At 42.1% G+C, this 25312-nt stretch overlaps 1 long non-coding RNA gene across 1 annotated transcript; it reads right to left on the bottom strand.

The window, feature by feature from the left end:
- Positions 1-16770: 16770 nt before the first annotated feature.
- Positions 16771-21899, bottom strand: LOC142166385 (uncharacterized). The gene is made up of 2 exons (XR_012696794.1): positions 21216-21899; positions 16771-17060 (listed from the first exon to the last, which is right to left on the bottom strand). It is a non-coding gene; the product is annotated as an uncharacterized LOC142166385 (long non-coding RNA).
- Positions 21900-25312: the final 3413 nt, after the last annotated feature.

Genomic DNA, 25312 nt, shown 5'->3' with positions numbered 1-25312 from the left:
TCAGAATACAAATAGAAGACAAACGACCAAATAAAAGGTCTTTAACAGAGATGAAAGAAATCTGGATGAAAAATAACAAAATAACAAACAAACACAAAGAGATATGCTGACAACTTATTTGGAAATAAAACAAAAGAACGGAAAACTTACCAAAACGTTTAAACCAAACAGACCCAAATCAAACTCGACTTCGAACTTTTGAGGCCGAACAAACTTTAGTCAGGGTGTTCTCACATGAGAACACCTTGACTAAGGTCTATTAGACCTCAAACCTATGTCAAAACTGGCCGGGTTCCCCAGGTGCATGTGTTTCCAGTTCTGGATTTCCAGATCTGGATTTTTAGGAGTTGTGGGTAGATTCGGACCAAACCAAGTTTGGTTTGGTCACTAGGAAGGTCAGGGGGTGTCTGGTATGAAGATGGGGTGGTTTGGTGTAGATCGAGTTTTGTCTCGAATCTTCAAATCCAGATTCGAGACGATAGGAGATGATTCGAGGTTCGTGGTTAGTGGATTCGTGTTCAGGGGAGTGAGGGGGTCTTAGGGTGTTCAGGGGGTGGTCACCGGCGTTCGTGCCGCCGGCTTTAATGGCGAAGGAGACTAGGGCGGCTGCTAGGGTTTGGGGGTTTCAGGGTTCAGGGAAGGAGACGAGTGAGGGGTGGGGTTCGGATAGGGGGCGTGGGGTGTAAGGGAAGGTTTATATATGGTGAGGTTGATCGGATCTGAGCCGTTAGATCAGATGATCTCAACGGCTTAGATCTGATGTTGAGAAATGGGACGGGGTCGTTTGGTAATTAAACGAGGTCGTTTGGTTTAAGTGGGGGATTGGATCGGATTGGTTATTGGGTCGGGTTTGAACACGGGTTGCTGAAAATGATCCTGGACCGTTGGATTGGATTGATTGGAACGGCTGAGATGGATTGGCCTGAAACGGTGTCGTTTCAGGAGGTGTCTGGGCAACCGGATTTGGACTGGGCCTGCGTGCTGGTTGGGCCAGTTATTTTGTTTAATTTTTGGCCCAAACCGATTTCCTTCTCTTTTGTTTTTCTAATTTCATTTTTTCTTTTAAAACAAAATAAAAAATAATAAATAACAAAATAACGAAATTAAAACTAAACAACAATGCAACATTTTAACACAATTATCACAAAAATTATTTAAGTAAGTTAACTAAAAGCCTAGAACGAGCGATGCACACATATATATATATATTTTGAATTTTCTTTTACTGACCGAATTATGGTTTAATCATCCTAACATGCATATTTTGTATTTTTGTTTGTTAATGATTAAATGCAAAAATGGACAGACTCACAAACGATTAACAAAACATGTCACGGAAAGACCGAAAAATTGTACAGCGAAGCCCTTTGCCGCTATTTTTATTTTCTTTTGGAGCAATTGTCCGTGAAGCAAAAATCACGTGCTTACAGCTGCCCCTCTTTGCACGAAGACACGAAGGGTTTTCGCGCAAAGATAAAGCGAGCGATTTTTGCCCGTCCGAATACTCCGTGTGAAGCATTTTTTGAAAAAGATTTGACCGAACCTTTGCTTCAGGGGTTTCCTACATATCCTGGGCTGAACAGGAATCAGGTCAATGTAGTTCGGGAAATTTTGGTAGCTGGGACTACCGTGCGACTGTATTACTTGCTGCTGTTGTGCGCTGTTGCATGCTGCTGTAGGATGCTACTGCTCAACCGATCTCCCTGTTACATTGCTCTAAAAGGAAAAACAAGAAGTTAAGCTAGAGTATGAGATCTCATCCATCTTCGACTTGTTCTTGTTGCCTTGCTTTCTTGTCGGCTAACGTTTTCCTCTGACGCCTTTATTTTGTGAACTTGGAGATGATGCTGGTCCTTCACCTTTTCTGACTGTCAGTTCTCATCACTTTGCTTGATTTGCTGGGGATACGGCTTTCTTCTTTAAATCTTCCAATGGTTTCTTCAGTGGTATGGCTTTTCATCAGAATTGTTATACTAGGCATGCTACAACGTTCCCAAACTGTTCCTTTTTCCTTTTGAATGGCGCGCTTGCCTCTGCAGTTGTCTGCTTCTTGGTGCTGGGGATTTCATTGTTTCCCGTTTGGGGATCTCTGTTGTACCCTTCCGTCTTCAGGTGGGGCGACTGATTCCAAAATCTAGAGCTGAATGTATTCCCGCATTATACTGGTGGGCGACCTAGAACTTAAGAGTATTCCCGCGTTATACTGGTGGGCGACCTAGAACTTAAAAGTATTCCCGCATTATACTGGTGGGCGACCTAGAACTTAAAAGTATTCCCGCATTATACTGGTGGGCGACCTAGAACTTAAAAGTATTCCCGCATTATACTGGTGGGCGACCTAGAACTTAAATGTATTCCCGCATTATACTGGTGGGCGACCTAGAACTTAAATGTATTCCCGCATTATACTGGTGGGCGACCTAGAACTTAAAAGTATTCCCACATTATACTGGTGGGCGACCTAGAACTTAAAAGTATTCCCGCATTATACTGGTGGGCGACCTAGAACTTAAATGTATTCCCGCATTATACTGGTGGGCGACCTAGAACTTAAAAGTATTCCCGCATTATACTGGTGGGCGACCTAGAACTTAAAAGTATTCCCGCATTATACTGGTGGGCGACCTAGAACTTAAATGTATTCCCGCATTATACTGGTGGGCGACCTAGAACTTAAATGTATTCCCGCATTATACTGGTGGGCGACCTAGAACTTAAAAGTATTCCCGCATTATACTGGTGGGCGACCTAGAACTTTAAAAGTATTCCCGCATTATACTGGTGGGCGACCTAGAACTTAAAAGTATTCCCGCATTATACTGGTGGGCGACCTAGAACTTAAAAGTATTCCCGCATTATACTGGTGGGCGACCTAGAACTTAAAAGTATTAAAATTGCTTCCTCGTTCTTCCGAGAAAATTTTCGACAACCGGCAGAAAATTTTCTGCCCCGGTCTTGGTGACTCCCTTGGCGTTGCTGTTCTCGTCAATCCTTTGCTTTCCTGCAGCAGACAGAAGGATTTAATTAGTTTTTATCGTGGTGGTAGAGGGTGCCTTTCTGGCGGATGGTCTTCCTTTCTTCCCCTTTTCTTGCTCTTTGTCCCCATAATTGGTTGGCGGGCAAAGTTGCCTGTTGGGGGTCTCTCGCCTGCTGGGGATCGGTTTTCAATTTATCCCCTTTTCTTCTTTCTCTTTAAACACATGATGTGGGGGTCTGCTTCTAACTCCCGACACCACTCCCTTTTGGAGCTTACTTCTTCCAAAATTTCCGGGCACAATCCCTGCATTGCCTGGGACCGGCCTTTACGACTGTTTGTATCATCCGGCATTTGGATGAATTCTCCTTTGGTTTCTGGTAGTAAGCTTTGAAAAATCCTTTCAAGACACATTTTAGGAAAAGAAATAAAGATATGGAAAAAAGAAAAACTTTCTGAACCAATATTTTTGTGGGAGGAGACAATCCAAAGAACTTATCTAGAGGACACAATTGGTCCCCGTGATCATGACATGCACCATAGATTCCCGACCCAGTCTATTTGTATCAATCGATTTGTCCGACGGTCTGACTCGCTGGGGATGATAAATGGATGTTCATCTTGTTGCAAATGTGGTAGCTTTGCTGATCTGTCTCGTCGCCTCATAGTGCCCTTCGAGGGGTTTTCACTAATGAGACTCTCTCTTTTCTCTCATCTCCCGGCGCCTTATGGTGCCTGTGAAGGTTTTCACCAATAAGACTCTCTCATTTTATATCCCTCATCTTACATCGCCTCTCGGTGCCTGCGAAGGTTTTCACCGATGAGACTCTCTCATTTTATTTCTTTCGAGGAATCGGGGTGTTGTAGACACGACCCTCTTTTCTGGAGGTTCCTTTGACTATCAATTCGTTCCCAATCTTACGATCCTCTTCTTTGCTGGGGCTTGGTGTATTATTCTCGGCCTTATTTGCCGGATTTGGCATCTCTCGAACATTGATCGGGAGGTCTTTTGGATGTTGACGTTGGTTTTGGTGTGGGATTGAAGAAAGGCTACAAAAATGAAAACAATTTGAAGGGTGATGTGCTACGACTTTTGGAATCTAACCTTTGTTGGAACTTAAAACATAACCTCTGCCCCAGTTTTCTTGCTTGGGGAATTTTATTTTTTATGCTTATGTTGAGTTACGTGCGTTACGCACATTGTGCTATATTGTGCACACTATGTACATTATGCATCCTATATTTGCTATGATGCATACTATGACCGAGCCGTGAGGCGCCTACGTATCCTCTTTGAGGAATCAGGTCAAACGTAGTTCCCACGGTTTTATATTCCTTGATTTTTCTTTTCTTTCTTTTCATTTTCTTTTCCTTTTCTTTTTCTTTTTTTCTTCTTTTCTTTTCTTTTTTTTTTTTTTTTTTTTTATATATCTTTCCCATTAGTGATTCCAAAAGAGGGGTATTGAAAGAATTTGCTCAAGGCTCAAAGGGGAAAGCGAAGGTTAAAAGTGTTTGGATAGGAGAAAGAATTGCCTCCGTCATCTCATTATTCAACAAATGCCAAATACAAACAAATAAACCAAAATTGCCATAATTTAAAGAAATTACGCATAATATCTCTTGACTGCATCTGAATTGATAGCCATGTCGACACATCCACCTTCGACATCTGTCAAACACAAGGCACCATTGGCCAAGACTCTGGTCACAATATAAGGCCCTTGCCAATTTGGGGCGAATTTGCCTTTCGCCTCGACCTGATGTGGGAGGATCTTCTTCAATACCTGCTGCCCTACTTCAAACTTCCTGGGGCGCACCTTTTTATTATACGTTCTTGCCATTCTCTTCTGGTACAGCTGACCATGGCACACTGCTGCCAATCTTTTCTCATCTATCAGGCTCAACTGTTCCAATCGAGCTTTGACCCATTCATCATCATCAATCCCGGCTTCAGCGACAATTCGGAGGGACGGAATTTCGACCTCCGCTGGTATCACGGCCTCAGTCCCATACACCAACAAATAAGGAGTTGTGCCTATGGAAGTCCGGACGGTAGTGCGGTAGCCCAACAAAGCAAAGGGCAATTTCTCGTGCCACTGTCTGGACCCTTCCACCATTTTTCGCAGTATCTTCTTGATATTCTTATTGGCTGCTTCGACTGCTCCATTTGCCTTAGGACGATATGGGGTGGAATTGCGGTGTGTAATCTTGAATTGTTGGCATACCTCTCTCATCAAGCTGCTATTAAGATTCGCACCGTTATCCGTGATGATCACTTTTGGGATCCCAAATCTGCAGATGATATGGGAGTGAATAAAGTCCACCACTGCCTTCTTGGTTACCGACTTGAAGGTTTTAGCCTCAACCCATTTGGTGAAGTAATCAATGGTCACTAGAATGAACCTGTGACCGTTGGATGCTGCTGGCTCGATGGGCCCGATGACATCCATGCCCCAGGCCACAAACGGCCAAGGTGCTGACATCGTATGTAACTCTGTTGGCGGAGAATGAATCAAATCTCCATGTATCTGGCACTGATGGCATTTCCTCACAAAAGTGATACAGTCGCGTTCCATGGTGAGCCAATAACACCCTGTTCGAAGGATCTTTCTTGCCAATACATATCCGCTCATGTGTGGTCCGCAAACTCCCGCATGTACCTCTTCCATAACCGTCATTGCTTGACTGGCATCTACGCATCTCAACAATCCCAAATCCGGGGTTCTTTTGTACAACACTCCTCCACTGAGGAAGAAACCATTCGACAAACGCCGAAGGGCTCTTTTTGGTCTCCCGAGGCATGTTCTGGATATATCCCCATTCTGAGGTATTCCTTGATATCATGAAACCAGGGTTCGCCATCTGCTTCTTCTTCTATGGTATTGCAGTAGGCGTGCTGATCACGGACTTGGATATGCAGAGGATCAACATACATTTTGTCAGGGTGGTGCAGCATTGATGCTAAGGTGGCTAAGGCATCTGCAACCTCATTGTGAACTCTCGGGATGTGTTTGAACTTCACCGATCGAAATTGCTTGCTCAGATCATGCAAGCATTGTCGGTATGGTATGAGCTTTAGATCTCGTGTTTCCCATTCCCCCTGAATTTGATGTACCAAGAGGTCCGAGTCTCCCAAGACCAAGACGTCTTGGACATCCATGTCAGCAGCCAAGCGCAGACCCAGAATGCAAGCCTCATATTCGGCCATATTGTTAGTGCAGTAGAAGCGCAGTTGGGCCGTAACAGGATAATGCCGTCCTGTTTCAGAAATGAGTACTGCCCCTATTCCAACCCCTTTTGCGTTTGCAGCTCCATCGAAGAAAAGCTTCCAACCTGATTCCTCGGGTAATTCCAACTCATTCGTATGCATCACCTCTTCATCAGGAAAATACGTTCTTAAGGGCTCGTATTTTTCATCAACGGGATTTTCTGCCAAATGGTCTGCCAGTGCCTGGGCTTTCATGGCCGTCCTTGTCACGTAGATGATATCAAATTCTGTGAGCAGAATTTGCCATTTTGCCAACCTCCCCGTGGGCATAGGTTTCTGAAAGATATACTTCAATGGGTCCAAGCGGGATATGAGATAAGTAGTATATGAAGACAGGTAGTGCTTCAACTTCTGAGCTACCCAAGTCAGGGCGCAACATGTTTTCTCGAGTTGAGTGTACTTGACCTCATGCACTGTGAATTTCTTGCTAAGATAGTAGATGGCCTGCTCCTTCCTCCCTGTGTCATCATGTTGCCCCAGTACACAACCAAATGAATTTTCCAAGACCGTCAGGTAAAGGATTAGGGGTTTCCCGGGCTTAGGCGGGACCAATACGGGTGGATTAGACAGATACCCTTTGATTTGGTCGAAAGCCTCCTGGCACTCTGCCGTCCAACCTACTGCAGCATCCTTTCTCAGTAGCCGAAATATGGGCTCACAAGTTGCTGTGAGTTGAGCGATGAACCTGCTGATATAATTGAGTCTACCCAGCAAGCTCATTACCTCTGTTTTGTTCCTTGGCGGTGGCAAATCTCGGATGGATTCAATTTTGGATGGGTCCAACTCAATCCCCCGTCGACTGACGATGAATCCTAGCAACTTCCCTGATGGAACCCCGAATGCGCATTTGGCCGGGTTAAGCTTGATATCATACCTCCGGAGTCTTTGGAAAAATCTCCTTAGGTCTGCTACATGGTCCTCCTGACGCCAAGATTTGATGATCACATCATCGACGTACACCTCAATTTCCTTGTGTATCATGTCATGAAACACTGCAGTCATTGCTCGCATGTACGTTGCCCCGGCGTTCTTTAACCCGAACGGCATTACCCGATAGCAGTAGGTTCCCCATGGCGTAATAAACGCTGTCTTCTCAGCATCCTCTTCGTCCATTAGGATCTGATGATAACCCGCATAGCAATCCACAAAGGATCCGATCTCGCGCCCAGCGCAATTATCGATCAGGATATGAATGTTGGGTAACGGGAAATTGTCCTTGGGACTTGCTTTGTTGAGATTGCGGTAGTCGACGCACACCCTGATTTTTCCATCCTTCTTTGGGACTGGTACCACATTGGCCAGCCATTCGGGATACCGAGTGACCCGAATGACCTTAGATTGTAATTGCTTAATCACCTCTTCTTTGATCTTTACACTCATTTCTGTTTTAAATTTCCTTAGTTTTTGCTTGACCGGAGGGTATGCCGGGTCAGTGGGCAATTTGTGAACCACTAAATCGGTGCTCAATCCAGGCATATCATCATATGACCATGCAAAAACATCTTTGAATTCCCTGAGAGTTTCGATCAATTCTGCTTTGACATTCGGCTCAATGTGGATGCTAATTTTGGTCTCTTGGATGTTATCAGCGTTTCCTAGGTTCACAGCCTCAGTGTCATTTAGGTTAGGCTTGGGTTTCTCTTCAAATTGGCATAGTTCTCGATTTATTTCTTCGAAGGCTTCCCTTTCGTCACATTCGGATTCATTATCACAAACGACCTCTTGCATCATTGAGTCAGATTCAGATTGATTTATTAGACTAGGTCGAAGATCCGTTGTGCATGCCATGTCATTAGGACCAGTAAAAAGAGAACTGTTCAGAAAGAAAACAAAACCAGAAATTAAAATGGGACAAAAGAAAAGAACTTTATTAAATTTGCAGGATAAAAAGGGTTCACACTTTTACAAAACGAAAGTAAAATTGGGATTACACCCTTGGATAATCCGATCAAACAAACAAACAAACAAAACATTAATCAAAGCCTACTACCAAGACTCCCCTCGGACAGGGAGAGGAGTAATCGTCCAATTGTTGGTCTTGGCCTCAGGCCCCACAAATTGTATCTCTGCCCTGCTGGAACCCTCTCCAGCTTCCACCATACTGACATCTGCGAATAGTCTCTCAAAACTCTGATTCAGGTCTTCATTTACACCGATCAAAGGTCCTCGAATCTTTGGGATCGCTGACCCCTTGGCACTTGCTTTAACAAAAGACCTTGAGAGGCGTGGCACTGGTTTAGGCAGAAACCAGACCTTCTTCTTCATTCTTCGCGCCTCCTTCCTGTCTGCTGCGGTTGGTTTGAACCCCAACCCGAAGGTTTCCAGATTCTTAGGAAGGGAAACAGGTTGGACTATCCCTTGAAGTTCAACTCCCAGGCCTTTTCCCGGCACAAATCCGTTACCCAGCATCTCCGATACCATCATGACTGTTGCGGCAGCTACCCTAGGGTGCGGGATGATTTCTCCTTCAGAGATTTTGTTGGCCGACCCTGTATCGAGAATCTGGTAGACCCAAGGACCCTTGTCATCACTGGTCTCTATGAAAGGCACAATGATTCCGTCCATGGTGTATGTTGTATCCTCACCGTGCAACACGACCTCTTGTCTTTCCCACTCGAACTTCACTGTCTGATGTAGGGTGGAAGGCACCGCTTTAGCTGCGTGAATCCAGGGTCGTCCTAACAGCAAGTTGTAAGATACCGTGGCGTCCAATACCTGGAATTCCATGGTAAACAGGACCGGGCCAATGGTTAGTTCAAGTACAACATCCCCCACAGTGGCTGTTCCGTTTCCGTCAAACCCTCGGACACAGATGCTATTCTCCCGGATTCTTCCACGGTCAATCTTTAACTGGTCCAGGGTGGACAATGGACAAATATTGGCGCTTGAGCCGTTATCCACCAATACTTGGGTTACCACCGAGTCTTCACATTTGACAGCTAGGTATAGAGCTTTGTTATGCTCCGTACCTTCCACCGGCAGGTCATCATCTGAGAATGTCACTCTGTTCACCTCGAAAATCTTGCTAGCAATGGTTTCCAGGTGGTTTACAGAAATCTCACTGGGTACATGAGCCTCGTTCAATATCTTTAACAGGGCCCGACGATGTTCCTCGGAATGGAGGAGTAATGACAATAGTGAGATCTGGGCAGGTGTTTTTCTCAGCTGCTCAACCACAGAATAGTCTTGTACTTTCATCTTCCTCAGGAAGTCTTCAGCCTCTTCTTCTGACACTGGCTTCTTGGTTGCCACTGGGTTGGTTTTTCTTAACTCCGCCGGAGCAAAACATCGACCTGATCGAGTCAAACCTTGCGCTTCACAACTGACTTCTTCCACCTGTTTTCCTTGGTACGTTACCACTGCTTTTTCATATTTCCAGGGCACAGCCCTGCTGTCAAGCACAGGCAGTTGGACCACCGGCTTTATGGTCACCCGTTCTCTACATACCCCTTTCAACATGACTGCCGGTGTGGGCAGGATCCCTGGTATTACCAATTTGCTTGGCTCGGGTTTGCTTGTTATGACGGACGGGTTCTTCCCCCATATTACTACCGGCTTGACACCTTCTCCCTGCGACTGTACATTTGTTCCTCCCCTGGTTAAGACTTCTTTTGGGGCAGCTTGGATCATCATCACTGTTTGTGAGGGTTTTCTTAATTCACCTCCCTCACACACCAACTCAATCATGTGAGCTTCGTGGTGCGCTGGCAGCGGGTTTTGGTTGATGTTAGGAGCCTCCGGTGTCTGGACCTCGATCTTATTGGTGTCAATAAGATCCTGTATGGCATGCCTTAACTTCCAACACTTCTCGGTATCGTGCCCGAGCATCCCTGAACAGTATTCACAACTGATTGAACGGTCCAAATTCTGAGGTGGGGGATTTGGTTCCCGAGTATGGACGGGACTAACCAAACCCAATTGTCGCAGCTTGTGGAACACAGCGGTGTAGGTTTCTCCCAGTTCGGTGAAGGTTCTTTGCTTCCGCAACCTGTCATTTCTGGCATCTGGATTTCCCCGGAAACCTGCCCCTGAAGGATTTCTATATGCCCTTGGTGGAGGGTAAGTGTTTTGTGGTGGTGCATATATGTTCTGGGGAGCCGGTGCGCGCCATTGTGGGCGAACCGGGGGCTGAGTGTATATCTGGGCTTGGTGTACGGAACAATGCGGTTCTCGAGGTGGATAGAAATTTTGTGGTGGGTTGTATGGATAGTTTGGCCTGTGAGGCCTGGGTTGGTTGTAGTGTGGCCTGCCAGCCCTGGGCCAACTGCCTGCCTCGATCGTGGCAACCTCTTCTTTCTTTCTCCTTAGCGCACCTCCCGTGCCGCTTTGAATAGCCTGGGTTGTGGCCTTAAGTGCCGAATAGTTTAAGATCTTGTCCGACCTCAAACCTTCTTCTATCATGACCCCTATTTTGACCACCTCGTTGAAAGATTTTCCAACCGTTGTCACCAAGTGACCAAAGTAGGTTGGATCCAATGTCTGCAAAAAGTAGTCTACCATTTCTCCCTCTCTCATGGGAGGATCGACTCTAGCTGCTTGTTCTCTCCAGCGGAATCCGAACTCGCGAAAACTTTCCCCGGGTTTCTTCCCAGTTCTCAATAACGTGAGACGGTCAGGGACTATCTCTAGATTGTACTGGAAATGACCTGCAAAAGCCTGTGCCAGATCATCCCACGTGTACCACCTGCTGAAATCCTGCCTGGTATACCATTCCAGTGCAGATCCGCTCAGACTTTGGCCGAAATAAGCTATCAAAAGCTCATCCTTGCCTCCTGCCCCTCTCATTTTGCTACAGAATCCCCGCAAATGTGCCATGGGATCACCGTGCCCTTCATATAAATCAAACTTGGGCATCTTGAACCCTGCCGGGAGTTGGACATCTGGGAAAGGGCACAGATCTTTGTATGCCATGCTGACTTGATTGCCCAGCCCGTGTAAGTTCCTGAAGGATTGCTCCAGGCTTTTGAACTTTCTCAACACTTCATCCTGTTCAGGGGCCTTAACCGGCTTCTCAACCTCTGCCGGGACTTCCAAATGGGGATTGTAAGCCTGTGGTTCGGGTGCATGGAATGTAGGTTCAGGGGGGTAGTATTGTGTATCGTGAGCCTGAAACAATGGCTCACTGGTCGTTCGCTGCAAAGGGGCTGATGCAGGTCCCACAAAAATGGGAATATTGGGTGTTGGGAGAGGTTGATGGGGTGGTGGAGCTTGGGAATCATGAGGGCTTCTTTCTTGATGATAGAGGGGATTTGGGCGGCTTGTGGAGGGGCCAGAGTGAGGGTATTCCGGCATGTGTCCCAGTGTCTCAGGGCTCTTTTTTGTGTTTTGGCCAGGGCTAGCTGCATTGCATGCATCTCTAGTCCCATCCTTTCAATCTTTTCCATCGCCTCTTTTAGCAACTGGCTCATCGGCCTTTCTTCCTCATTACTATTCTCTGAAGTAGTCATGCTTGTTGCTACCGGTCCTTTGGATCTGGTTTGGTATGAATGTGTTGCCAAAATTCTTTAACAACTAACTGTCTGGTTATCAGACAACAACAAACTTTGTTAGTGTTAGAGCTTAACAGATTTGATCATAACACATAGAGGATGCAATGCACCTAGGCAGTTAACCGTTTCTACATGCTTTGCTTCAAACCACATGCGTCATCCCGGTTTGTTCATTCGTCTCTTTTAGAGTATTCTGCGAAACCCCGCGTCTTATTTTATTTACATTTTCTTTTCTTTATTTATTAAAAGCGGTCGAATCTTATGGGGATTGCCTACGTATCACGTCCCCGCGTGAATCAGACCAGGCGTAGTTCTGCCTTAAAGTAAAAACACACAATTTTTGTGAAATCATTGAATTCATTCTCAAAATTTTGCTATTACAAATTACATCAAGCAAGGAATAGCAATAGTACAAACTCGACGGTTTCAAACTCGGTTTAACGAAAAAGAAAACAACATATGGAAAAACAACCCAAGCCAAATAAACAGGACTTGACCAAAACTAATTCTCCAATTTAAGGGGCCGTGAGGCATCATCCGGCCTTTTTGCGGCTCTAGGTGTAAGGTCTCTTTGCAAGCTCTTCAATTCGTTCATAATCCGGCGGACGCAACCCATGATGGAAACAAGGAGGGTCTTCCGAGGTGTTCGCTCATATGCCAAGCATTTCATGTAGATGTAATGCCCTATTTCATCAATCCTTCCCCGGATGTTGTCCCTTTCTGCGAACAAATGCCTTATCTGTTGGTTCTTCAATCCCAGTGTTTGCGCATTGTTGGCAAGCTGATCCTGGAACATCTCCATTTGCCTTTCCATTCTGGTCATTGCATCGTAATAATGCCTTCTGTCGTCTTGGGCATTTCGTGTTTGCTTGAGGATCCTTTCTCGAAGAGAGGCATTCGTTTCCCTTAATGTCCCGATGCTCAGTTCATACTCCCTTATGACTTGTTGCAGGTGCTGCCTCCGAGCCATCGCACCCTTTGCCCACTTGGTTCGCAATTTTGCTGTGCTGGCCCTGGCTTTTTCCAAATCTTCCTGGCATTCCGCAACCTGATCTTTTAACCCTGCTATCAATCTTTTATCTGCCTGGCTTCTTAGCTGGCTATTAGCCTCTTTTTTCATTCTCCGGATCTGAGCTTTGAGGATCTCGCTTTCTCTGATTAACTGGTTCTTTTCTCCCTTGTGGGCAGCAGACTGTAATTGGCACTCAAACTTCATATCCTGGATTTGTTGCTTCAGTTTGCCTGCTTTGACAAGATATTCTTGCTCTTTGGCCAACCAGTCCCACTGTTCTTGTGAAGATTTGGCAAATTCTTGCAGGTGAGGTCTTTTGGTCGGTCTTCCAGGTGATGTCTCCCTTTTGTACCAGGCTTGATACCCGGGCGAAACTTCCCCTTTTGCCCGATTCATTACACAAGTATTTGCTTCTAAGTATTGACATTGGCTCCAAATTTGACGAACCCTTGCTTCAGGAAACTGGCCGTCGGGACTGATCTTGATTACCTGGATGCTCAGATCCTCGTCTTTCGGCACTATCTGATACCTCCCAAGTTGCCTTAAAACCCGATGCGGCGCGTATGGTTGAATGCTCTTAAGTCCCATTAAAAGAAAATGGGGCCTGGCTGCTGGCATGTATATGACTTCGTCGATCGGTAACCATCCTAGCGCCCACTGTATTTGACTGGCGTTGAGGGTTTGGAAATATGAGGTCCATGCTACAACTCCTTCTGGTAGGTAGGTTTCATCAACTCTGGTATAGAACTCCTCTATGCAGGTCTTTCCAGCGGATCCATGGCTCAGAAACTGGGCTCGGTGACATAGGTGTTCGATCATCCACATTTGCAACAACAAATTGCAACCCTCGAAAAAGCTTCCTCCGGCTTTGCAAGAAGTGAGTGCCCGGAATATATCAGATACTATCATGGGCGCCAACGTACTATCACTCTGTGTGAGCAACGTACTGACGACCCCTGCTATCTTTATGTCAATATTCCCATCTTTTCTTGGGAATATTAGTAGTCCTAAGAAAGTTATCATGAAAGCAATTCGTCTATGTTCTTCCCACTTCTGGCGATTACCTTTGCTGCACAACTGGTTTTCTGGCTTGTCGAATCCTCCTATGTGACCATATCTTTGATATATGAAACTCGTGCTGCAAAAACCTTTTGCCAAGTCAGGGTTATGAACTGTTCTGACTATCTTTAAGGAGTCCAGGAACCGGTGTACTGCTACAGCTCTTGGAGCAATCAGATATTTGTGCCTCAAAGGAGTCTCAGTGCTGCCGATATACCCTGCTATTTCTTCTAAAGTTGGGGTAAGTTCGAAATCTGAGAAGCGGAAGACATTGTGCGCAGGATCCCAGTGGGGGACTAGTGCCCTTATGATATCTCCTCGTGGCCTGATATCCAACAAACTCGTGAGGCCTTTCAGATACTTCTTGATTTCGTCATGCCCCTCTTTGCCCAAATCATTCCACCAGAGCCGCAATTGGAGGGGAATTTTATTCATGATTGAAAAGGGTTCATTCGGAATCGTGCTCATTCTGCACATTTATTAACAAGATTTTAACAAACGACACTTATCCTGCTAAAAACAAAAATATATGCGATTTTTTGTGAATTTTGAATTTTCATATATATATATATAAAACTTTCTAAAGAAGTCAATAACGGAAAATATTTTGGATTTTTTTTTTTTTTTTTTCGAAAAACTGGGAGCCTGAAAGGACTTTTCTAGACCTTTAACAAGATAAATACTTTTGCCATAAATAAAGATATATACATTTTGAAATAAAGCAAAACTTTTGAATTTTTCATATATATATATATATATATACATATATTTGTAACAAATAATAAAAGTAAAGACCACACAAGACTTTTTTTTATTATATAAAAAAAATTTTAAAATAAGATTTTTTTTATTTTTATGACAAGACAACTCTATATTTCTATTGATATATTTTTTATTATGAAAGGCAGAACAACGACTTTTCAAAATTTTGGCAGAGTTTTGACAGTATTTGTTTTTTTTTTTCAACAATAAACAATCAATTCCTAACCGTTATTTCCCTTTTTTTTCACAATATTCCAAATATTCAAACACCGGTCAGCATGCGGGCATGAGACAAATAAATGCACGGAAAACAGTGGGATGCACCAGAATGGTCTTTTCATATCAGGTTGCTAGTCCTAGACGGACCCAACCCCTGTGTTGAGTCCCCTAAGTCATATGCAACGTGATGCAAATAAGCGTTCCTACTAGGGATCCGGCATGAAGTCACGTTATTCTATGTTCAAAACCTGGGTCGGTGTTCTAGACAGTGTACCCGAGCGGACAACTCGAGTTGAGGAAGGAGCTCCTTTCCGGGAACCAAAAGGCCAGCCGGCTTAGAAACTTTCCGAACCTCTTTTATTTAGGGTATGACACTAACAGAATAAGGAGTCTCAACCAGTGAGCACATCCCCGGAGGTGAGAAGAGAAAGGTTTCGGCACAGTTTATATACAGTTCAAATAATATCAAAGCGGTAACAGCAACATTTAGCACATTAGTCTCAAAAACATGTAATAATCAGATAATAAATAAAGCCAAATAATAACAATTATTCTAAGCTCGACTTCTTAACCCTGAACCATTGGTTCTGGGTTTTATGTCCCCAGCAGAGTCGCCAGAGCTGTCACACCTCCTTTTTCCGCACCCGAGAGGGCGCAAGGGAGTTTTTCCAATTAAAGGACAATCGGAACGGGATTAGTTTATTTATTTCAGAGTCGCCACTTGGGAGATTTAGGGTGTCCCAAGTCACCAATTTTAATCCCGAATCGAGGAAAATAATGACTCTATATTACAGTCTGCGTACCAGAAATCCGGATAAGGAATTCTGTTAACCCGGGAGAAGGTGTTAGGCATTCCCGAGTTCCGTGGTTCTAGCACGGTCGCTCAACTGTTATATTCGGCTTATTTATCTGATTTTTAATACAATTATGAACCTATGTGCCAATTTTATCTTTTATCCGCTTTTATCGTTCACCGTTATTTTTATAGGACTTGCAACGTCGTGAAAACATATCTCGAACCACGCTACATCAATGCACCCGTGGTTATTGATATATCTCGACTCGGCTGAGATTTGGATTTGGGTCACATAAATGTGCACCCGAATTAAGAAAAATAAATTATTTAAGACGCGCCTAAAGCAACTAACGTATGGTTGTTTTGGGGAGGGCCGTAACATTCGCTAAATGACCTATCCCGAATTCTAAGTGTTTTAATATATATACAGTTGGAGGGCCCCGTGGCTATGTACATTTTTCATTTTTTGACGAGGCTCGTCTCGTTCTACTTTTAAAAGGAATTAGCGACGTCATGGATATGCCTCTCGGATCACGTCACAATCAATGTACCCGTGATTAGAAATACATTTCGAATCCGTCGAGATTTGGATTTGGGTCACATAAATGTGCACCCGAGTTTTTAAGAAGGCAAGGCTTATTAAAGCGCATCCTAAAGAGACTAACGTATTGTTATTTTAGGAGGGTTGTGAGATTTGCTAAACAACCCGTCCCGGAAACTAAATGCTTCAATAATATACATTTAACAAGGGCCCCGCATCTGCGTGTTTTGTTTATTTTCGTCGAGGCTCATCTCGTTCTTATTTTAAAAGGTTATCCTATAGCAACTACGTTTCTTATCGCGTTTGTCCTTATCAATTGAAAACAGTATATAGTCCTAATTAATTAAATGCTTGCAAGCTATTTGTAATGACATTCAGAAAAGCTAAAAAAAAAAAATTTCAGAAATGGGGCTGTATATGCAATCAGCCGAACAAACAATTCTGGGCCCAAATCCAGCCCATGCGCGATGGACCAGACCTGGGCCTTCGCCTGTTCTACGCGGGCCTACTTAGTTTGCTTCGATTTGGGCTCGACCTTCATGCGGTCGAGGCCCTGAACTGATTCTTTATTTTGTGAAATGAGTTTATCAGTTTATGGGACAATATGGCAGAAGGAGAAAGAACTTTAACTAAAATGGATAGCTTTCCTATTTGGCCTACATTAGAGAATATACTATACCATCAGACTAAGTTTGAAATACAACTTATTACACTGGGCGTATTCTCACTTAGCAGTATACATACAAAGCTAGCATTCGTTAACCTACATTGATATACTTAGTATGTAGGCTGTTTCTATTGTCCAAACAAAAATGACAATCATTATACAATACATGATGTCTAATGTAACAATTTATGCATAAAAGTCACTCTTCAGGTCTTTTCTTTTGTATTCATGCTCAACTTTCCAATTACATTTGACAGAGTATTAGTCATGTACCTGGTATAGAGAACGAAAAGAAGAAAAGAATGATCAGTTGGGCAGTATGCCACAAACACAGCAGCAGCAGATACACAGCAACAGCACAGCAACAAACCAAACCAAATGTTTTCCACAAACCTCAGACGACCAACAATATTTCCCAGAACAAAGAGGACCAACAAATAGTCGAGTACCAAACCAATGAACCCAGAAAAGAAGGATGAAACAAACAGCAACAACAGAGTATTCAATGCAGCAACACTACCAATTGAATAACCAGAAACAGCTCAACCAATGCAAACCAAGAACTTGGCCAAGACAGCTTGACCAATATGCACTCTTATACAACTTTTCAGGCAGTGTTTGGTTGCAGTGTTTATTGGAAGCTAACTTGTGTTTTTTCAGTTTTCTTTGAACTCACTAGACCTCTCTTTGGACTAAAAATTTTACAGCCCTTTTTTTTCTCTCTGAAAGCTAAAAGTCCAGCCTCAGACCCATAAACTTCAGCCCCTGTTTTAGTTGTCCAATGGCCTATTTATAGGCCAAATGCACCATTACAGCTGAGCTGCCCTGCCTGCCAATTGGCAGAATGCCCATACCCTTTAAGCCCATCCTAAGCATGCTTGGTGTCAGCTACCTTTATTCCCCACGCCTGGTTTTTGTTTAATCCAGAATTATGGGCTCATTTGTTTATTCATTTTGAGCCCCCATACCCTTGTGTCTTGTTCCCCATTGGTATTAGTTTAATCCTAAGTTAGTACCCTACTTGTCAGCTCACTTAAACTAATTACTTCTGTTCTTTTTAGCACCCCAGATTACCCCTGTCAACCTTGATTATTACTCCCACTGCCTATTGCAGCATTAGGGCATTTTTTGCACTGATGAAAGCTCGAGCTCAGGACTGCCTAGACTGAACCCTTTTAGTCATTTTTATAATGCCAACAGACCATTTCAAACATTACTAGGTCATCCAGCCAGTGTCCGAGTTTAATTAGTTATGTGACAATCCTAACTCCTTCGATTCATTAGTTATAGAAAACTAATCGACGACATTTATCGAGTCGACTATACTAATTATAGCAGGTAATAATCGATCGCTCACATAAACAATACGTTTAGGGACCTAAAGGGCATCAGACAATTCTATGTTCAATAACTGGGGACCTATATAAGTTTATTCATTTGACGACCAATCTAATCGAACAGGTTCATCACAGAGTACATTCAGAATACAAATAGAAGACAAACGACCAAATAAAAGGTCTTTAACAGAGATGAAAGAAATCTGGATGAAAAATAACAAAATAACAAACAAACACAAAGAGATATGCTGACAACTTATTTGGAAATAAAACAAAAGAACGGAAAACTTACCAAAACGTTTAAACCAAACAGACCCAAATCAAACTCGACTTCGAACTTTTGAGGCCGAACAAACTTTAGTCAGGGTGTTCTCACATGAGAACACCTTGACTAAGGTCTATTAGACCTCAAACCTATGTCAAAACTGGCCGGGTTCCCCAGGTGCATGTGTTTCCAGTTCTGGATTTCCAGATCTGGATTTTTAGGAGTTGTGGGTAGATTCGGACCAAACCAAGTTTGGTTTGGTCACTAGGAAGGTCAGGGGGGTGTCTGGTATGAAGATGGGGTGGTTTGGTGTAGATCGAGTTTTGTCTCGAATCTTCAAATCCAGATTCGAGACGATAGGAGATGATTCGAGGTTCGTGGTTAGTGGATTCGTGTTCAGGGGAGTGAGGGGGTCTTAGGGTGTTCAGGGGGTGGTCACCGGCGTTCGTGCCGCCGGCTTTAATGGCGAAGGAGACTAGGGCGGCTGCTAGGGTTTGGGGGTTTCAGGGTTCAGGGAAGGAGACGAGTGAGGGGTGGGGTTCGGATAGGGGGCGTGGGGTGTAAGGGAAGGTTTATATATGGTGAGGTTGATCGGATCTGAGCCGTTAGATCAGATGATCTCAACGGCTTAGATCTGATGTTGAGAAATGGGACGGGGTCGTTTGGTAATTAAACGAGGTCGTTTGGTTTAAGTGGGGGATTGGATCGGATTGGTTATTGGGTCGGGTTTGAACACGGGTTGCTGAAAATGATCCTGGACCGTTGGATTGGATTGATTGGAACGGCTGAGATGGATTGGCCTGAAACGGTGTCGTTTCAGGAGGTGTCTGGGCAACCGGATTTGGACTGGGCCTGCGTGCTGGTTGGGCCAGTTATTTTGTTTAATTTTTGGCCCAAACCGATTTCCTTCTCTTTTGTTTTTCTAATTTCATTTTTTCTTTTAAAACAAAATAAAAAATAATAAATAACAAAATAACGAAATTAAAACTAAACAACAATGCAACATTTTAACACAATTATCACAAAAATTATTTAAGTAAGTTAACTAAAAGCCTAGAACGAGCGATGCACACATATATATATATATTTTGAATTTTCTTTTACTGACCGAATTATGGTTTAATCATCCTAACATGCATATTTTGTATTTTTGTTTGTTAATGATTAAATGCAAAAATGGACAGACTCACAAACGATTAACAAAACATGTCACGGAAAGACCGAAAAATTGTACAGCGAAGCCCTTTGCCGCTATTTTTATTTTCTTTTGGAGCAATTGTCCGTGAAGCAAAAATCACGTGCTTACAGTTAGTACTGTAAATTTGCTTTCTTCTTTTTTATTCTAAAAAAAATCAAAACTAAAAGCAGAGACCCACTTTCAAAAGTAGGAGCAATCAATGAATAAAAATAAATAAAAAATACTTTGTACTGATCAGCAAATCATATTACAAATATAAGAAGATAAAATGAAAGCATTATGTGTATAGGACCACAAACATGGAGTATAATAGTCAAAAGCAAAAGCAAAAGCAAAAGGTGCTATTGTTTTAGCCGTTTTTAATATTTCAAGAAAAATTTAAAGTTATTTAAAATACATCGTAAGCCACGCTACATAAATGCATACGCGGTTCGCAACACATTTTTATTTAACGTTGTTGAGATTTGGATTTGGGTTACATGAAATGCACACCCGAATTTAAGGAAGTTAATTTAAATTACGCGCCTAAAGCAACTACGCACTTTCAAGTTTGCGAGGACCATGAAAAATTCAACTAAATGGCACGCCTCGATTGCTAAGGATTAAAATTGATTAAATGAGGGCCATGAGTTTTGAGATTTTATTTGGCACGGCACGCCTCAATTTTTTTTTGTAAATTTAAAATATTCGAAGTTGTTAGGATCGGGTTACATGAAATGTACCCCCCGATTTTGGGAATTATGTATCATAACTATGTCATGGGAGCCGTAATCATAGTCACGATAATTAAGAAAATAAAAATAAAATTAACTAAAGTAAATAAAACTCGTTTCATGCTCATCTTCTTTTAATTTTTCATTTCATGTTTTTGGCCGAGCCCAATTACTAAACATAGAAATAAATTAATCATCAAATGGGCTGGTTATGCCCCCAATCCCCATGACCCCACATTTTATTTAAAAGCACATATCAAACGAAACAAAGCATGGCAGATAATTCGGATAAAGAAATAGCGAAAATGCGGGCGACTAGCCAAGAGAAGTAAACTAAAATACGGTAAAAGTTGTTCTTTAATCCCAATCTACACACTCCTCTCTACCGCAATTAAGACCACACCATGTGATTTTATATCCATGTGCTATAACTTTACAATTTTATTCAAACACCACTTAAAAAATCTCAAATCCACATCCTTATGGACACTACATTTAAATATGCAAATTCTATTATGAAACCCATTTTTACCATAGAAATATGCCAAGCATCCAAATTCAAAAGCAAAAGCTCTTTTATGTTACTGAGGTAGCTTACCAATATTAATTAAATGAACCAAGTGTTGAATCATATGTCAAGTGCTTTCACAGATTCAACGGTGGGAATAAATTTCCAAACAAGCAACCAATTCCAATTCCTACTTAGCAACTTGGGATCTAATAGTGAGAACTTTTTAAATAAAAAAATCATGATCACTCGAACAAAATCATGATCACGTAGGCATATATACACACTGTGTTGTATCATGTACCTAAACAAATCATAAAAGTAACATAACAGAAAGAGCTAAAATCAATCTTAAAATCATAATTAATCAAACACAACTAATAAAAGAGATGAGTGAGAGAATGGACCTTTTATATTGTCGAATTTTTGCTTTAAATATTACATCGGCATTTCCCCAAGTCAAACAAACAACAGACACTTGAAACCAAACTTCAATGTCAAGATCGACGGATCGGAGCTGTGAGCGAGAGCCTCGAATGACTTCGAACATGCCGGAAAAAGAACTCGAACTTCGGGGTAGAAAGAGCTGCTATTTCGGAGTGGTTTGGTGCTGGTTTTTACGGTGTTTTTTTGGATCTTTGGTGCTGATTCTGGGACATCTTTTCTGAGATTTTCGGACTAGGTTTTCAGCTCGCGTTTCATTGAACTTTCAGCTGGTTTCTCGCAGATGTTGTTGTTGCATTTTAGCTGGTTTATGGATGATTTTCGGGGATGATTTGCTGAGTTTCTAGAACTGTTTTGGGATGAGAAAGGGGTGGTTTTCGAGCTGGATTTTGGGGAGTTGTTGCTGGTTGTGCTGAAGGAGAAAGAGATCGTTGGCTTGGTTAGGAATCAACCATGGAAATGGCTTCTTGAAGAAGATGATCCTAGGGGTCGTTTCATGGTTAGGAATCAACCATGGAAATGACTGCTTGAAGAAGATGATCCTAGGGGTCGTTTCTACGCGCAGGGGTCGTCGGAGACGATGGAATCGGGGTGGGTGGGGTCGTTTTCTGTCAAAGCTGCGCAACCTTCAGCTTTTTCCTCCTCCTTTGTTTTTCAGCTCTTCAATCTCTAAATATGCAGCAAGTTAGTGCATTTTTCATTACAAATCACCTTTTTTATTTTTAATTATTTCCACTTAAACATTTAGTGTATTTCTAACCCTACCACTTATTATAAGCTTCTTAAGTAGGTGCAAACCTCCTTTTTTATTTTTTTTTTATTTTATTTTAAAATAAAGCCTAAATTAATTCCTAACCACAAATTATCCTAGAAAATTAAATAAATTAACCCTAATAATTATTACAACTAATTAAATACCAAATTAAAGGAAAACCAACAAAATTCAAATCTAAAAATTGAATAATACAAACTATTTTTTTGTGATTTTTCCATTTTTTGTAAAGCAGATAAATTACTAACTAATTTAAAAATACAAAATTAAATCCTAAATGCAAATGCAACATATTTTTTGCATTTTCAAGATTATGTAAAAATAAAATAAGGTACGATTTTTGTATATTTTTATTTAAATTTAGGAAAGATACATAAGCTAAAAATATTTTTTTGTAATTTTCTATTTTTATGACGAAAATAAAGTAAAGAAGTCAAAAATAGTTGAAATATCTATATTAGGCCTACATTAAATATTTACATGCTAAAATATAAAAAATCTTGGGGAGGTCAAAAATCACATGTCTACAACTAGTATCTGCCCTGCGGCCTTGACTGTGTGGCCGGTTACTCCTCCTAAACAGAGGCAGAGTTGCCCTCTAACACTTCCCTAAACGGGACATATGAGCTAGACTCGGATAGGTCTGCGCCTCTCACTCTGTCGGCTGTTGCTTTCTTTCATATCATCTTTAGCTAGCCAAGGGGCAAGGCAATTTTGCCTTGACCCTTAGAAGATTCACCTCTCCCTTTTGACGTGTTGCCTCATCCTCTTGATCGAACCATTGTCTGTATCAAATAGAGGAGATTGTTAGTTGCAATTCGATGTTCAAACACATGCAGGAGACATATAAGTAAATGAGAAGCCATAAAACACAGTGGGGTTGTACAGTTTAGTCATGCCTGCAGGGAAATATATCTACAGTCCGCACAATTTAACCTGCGGCCACATATGGGGACTCGCAGTCCACGCATTTCCATTGTGCGGCCGCAGAATGACAGTATGGTCTGTACATTTTGACTTGCGGCCATACTTCTGAGTCTTAAAAACAGTGACTCTCTGATGACAGAGAATGGGCTGATCTGCGGCTGCAAAGGAAATTCTGCAGTCCGCACATTTTAACTTGCGGCCGCAGATTTCTGGAACTGTGAACTAGCTGAGAATTATATCTTTGAGTTGCTTCTTTTATCACTTTTATTATGTTGTTAAGAACTGTTGTTGGCTATTGCTATTGGATTCCGACCTTTGTTCCAGCTCGTCACTACTTTCAACCTAAGGTTAAGTTTGTTACTTATTAAGTACATGGTGTCAGTTGTATTCATACTACACTTATGCACCTTGCGTGCGGATTTTGGATGATGACGTTGTTGTGGAGGACGGGAGCTAGCATAGAAGACGTACATGCATTCCGATTAAAGTTGCCTCTTGTTCATGGTAGCTTTAGACTTATGAAAATTGGACAGATGATGTATTTATTTCATACTAGCTTTGTAAACTCTAAAATATTAGAAGCTACTACCAGTTCTTGGGAATTCTTTGTATGTAAGCTCAGGTTTCTCATTAAATCGCATTAAATTGGATAGTTGTTAATTGGCTGACCTAGCGGGTTGGGTTAGGTGTCATCACGGCTAGTTGGATTTTGGATCGTGACATCAGGAGCTTGTCCAATCATACCAACAAGTATATATACCTCATTTGAACTCTCTTGCATGCTTGTATGATCAAAATAACATATGAAACCATGAATCAAACACCAAAATGCATCAAAACTATAATGAAACTCAAGAATTCCTAAAATCACAACCAAACGTCAGATTCCTACCAAACCAACTCGGAATGACACCAAACTTTGCACACAAGTTCTAAATAAAAAAGGACCTATTTCAAGTGCCAAAACTAAAATCCGAACTTGATAACCACAAAGTCAACTCTTGGTCAAACTTAAGAAATTTCTAAACTTTCAAATTGCCATCTTTCGCCAAAAAGGGCCAATTCAACCTAAGAACCTCCAAATCGAAATCTAAACTTATGCCCAATTTTAAAATTACTATACCAACCTATTAAAACCATCAATATACGAATCCATGACCGTTTACACAAAAGTCAAACTTTGCTCAACTTTTTAACTTAAAGCTTCTAAATTGTGAATTTTCTCTCCCAAATCAAATCTCGAACCTCTTGAATATCAAAACCAACCAAACACGCGAATCATATTACCTTAAATAAAGCTACCCAAAGATTCGAACCATCAAACGGAACACTAAAGCTCAAAAAAACCAGTCAAGCTATTACATGGATGATTTACATATATGTATCTGTGATTATATAACTTGCGGGGTGGTTGATTTGGTTTCAGAAAAGTTTTGGATTGAGTTGGGACACTTAGTGCTAAGGTTGAAAACTTAAGTTATGAGGGTTGATCGAAGTTTGGCTTTTGCGTAGACAACCCTGTTTGATGGGTTTAGAGATTCATATGGTGATTTTAAACTTAGTCGTATGTCCGAATTTAGATTTGGAGGTTCCTAATTTATTGTGTCTTGAATTGGCGAAAGTTGAAAAGTTAAAGGTATGGAAAGTTCATAGATTTGATCGGAAGTTGACTTTGATAATATCGGGATCAGATTATGGTTCTAGGAGTTAGAATATGTCTGTTATCCCATTTGAGACTTATATGTAAAATTTTGGATCAATTCGAGTTGATTTGACATGGTTCGGCATGAGTTTTTGAAGTTAGAAATTTATTAGTACCTTAGGCTTAAATTGAGGTGCAATTTGTGATTTTGATATTGTTTACGTGATTTGATCCCTCGAGTAGGTCCATGTTATGTTTTGGGACTCATTGGATGCTCGGGTGGGGTCTCGAAGGGTTCGGGTAGGTTTCGGATCACCTAGAAGATGGTTGAGCTTGGCCGATGGTTGGCAGGACTGGTGCAATTGCACCTGTGAAGGGAGGTGCGCAATGCGATAGCGCATATGCAAAATTTGGTGCGCACAAGCGGAAGAGGTAGCCTGGGAGCAGAGTCCGCAAATGCAAAGATTTTCCGCAGATGCGCTTGGAGGACCGCACATGCAATTGGTCAAACTTTTAAGTGAAGCTGCAGATGTCGGATTTTCTCTGTAGATGCGGAGCCACAGATGAGGTTGTTGGTTCGCAAATACAAAATTTCTAGGCAGACTATATTATTTCGAGGATTTGGTCATTTTTTATTATTTGAAATTATGGAGCTCGGCTTGAGGCAATTTTTGGAGGATTTTTTACTACAATTAAAGTGGTAAGTAAACTTTACTTAA

This window comes from Nicotiana tabacum, chromosome 11, assembly GCF_000715075.1.
Source record: "Nicotiana tabacum cultivar K326 chromosome 11, ASM71507v2, whole genome shotgun sequence".
NCBI lineage: Eukaryota > Viridiplantae > Streptophyta > Magnoliopsida > Solanales > Solanaceae > Nicotiana > Nicotiana tabacum.
This window is presented reverse-complemented; position numbering and strand designations above follow the sequence as displayed.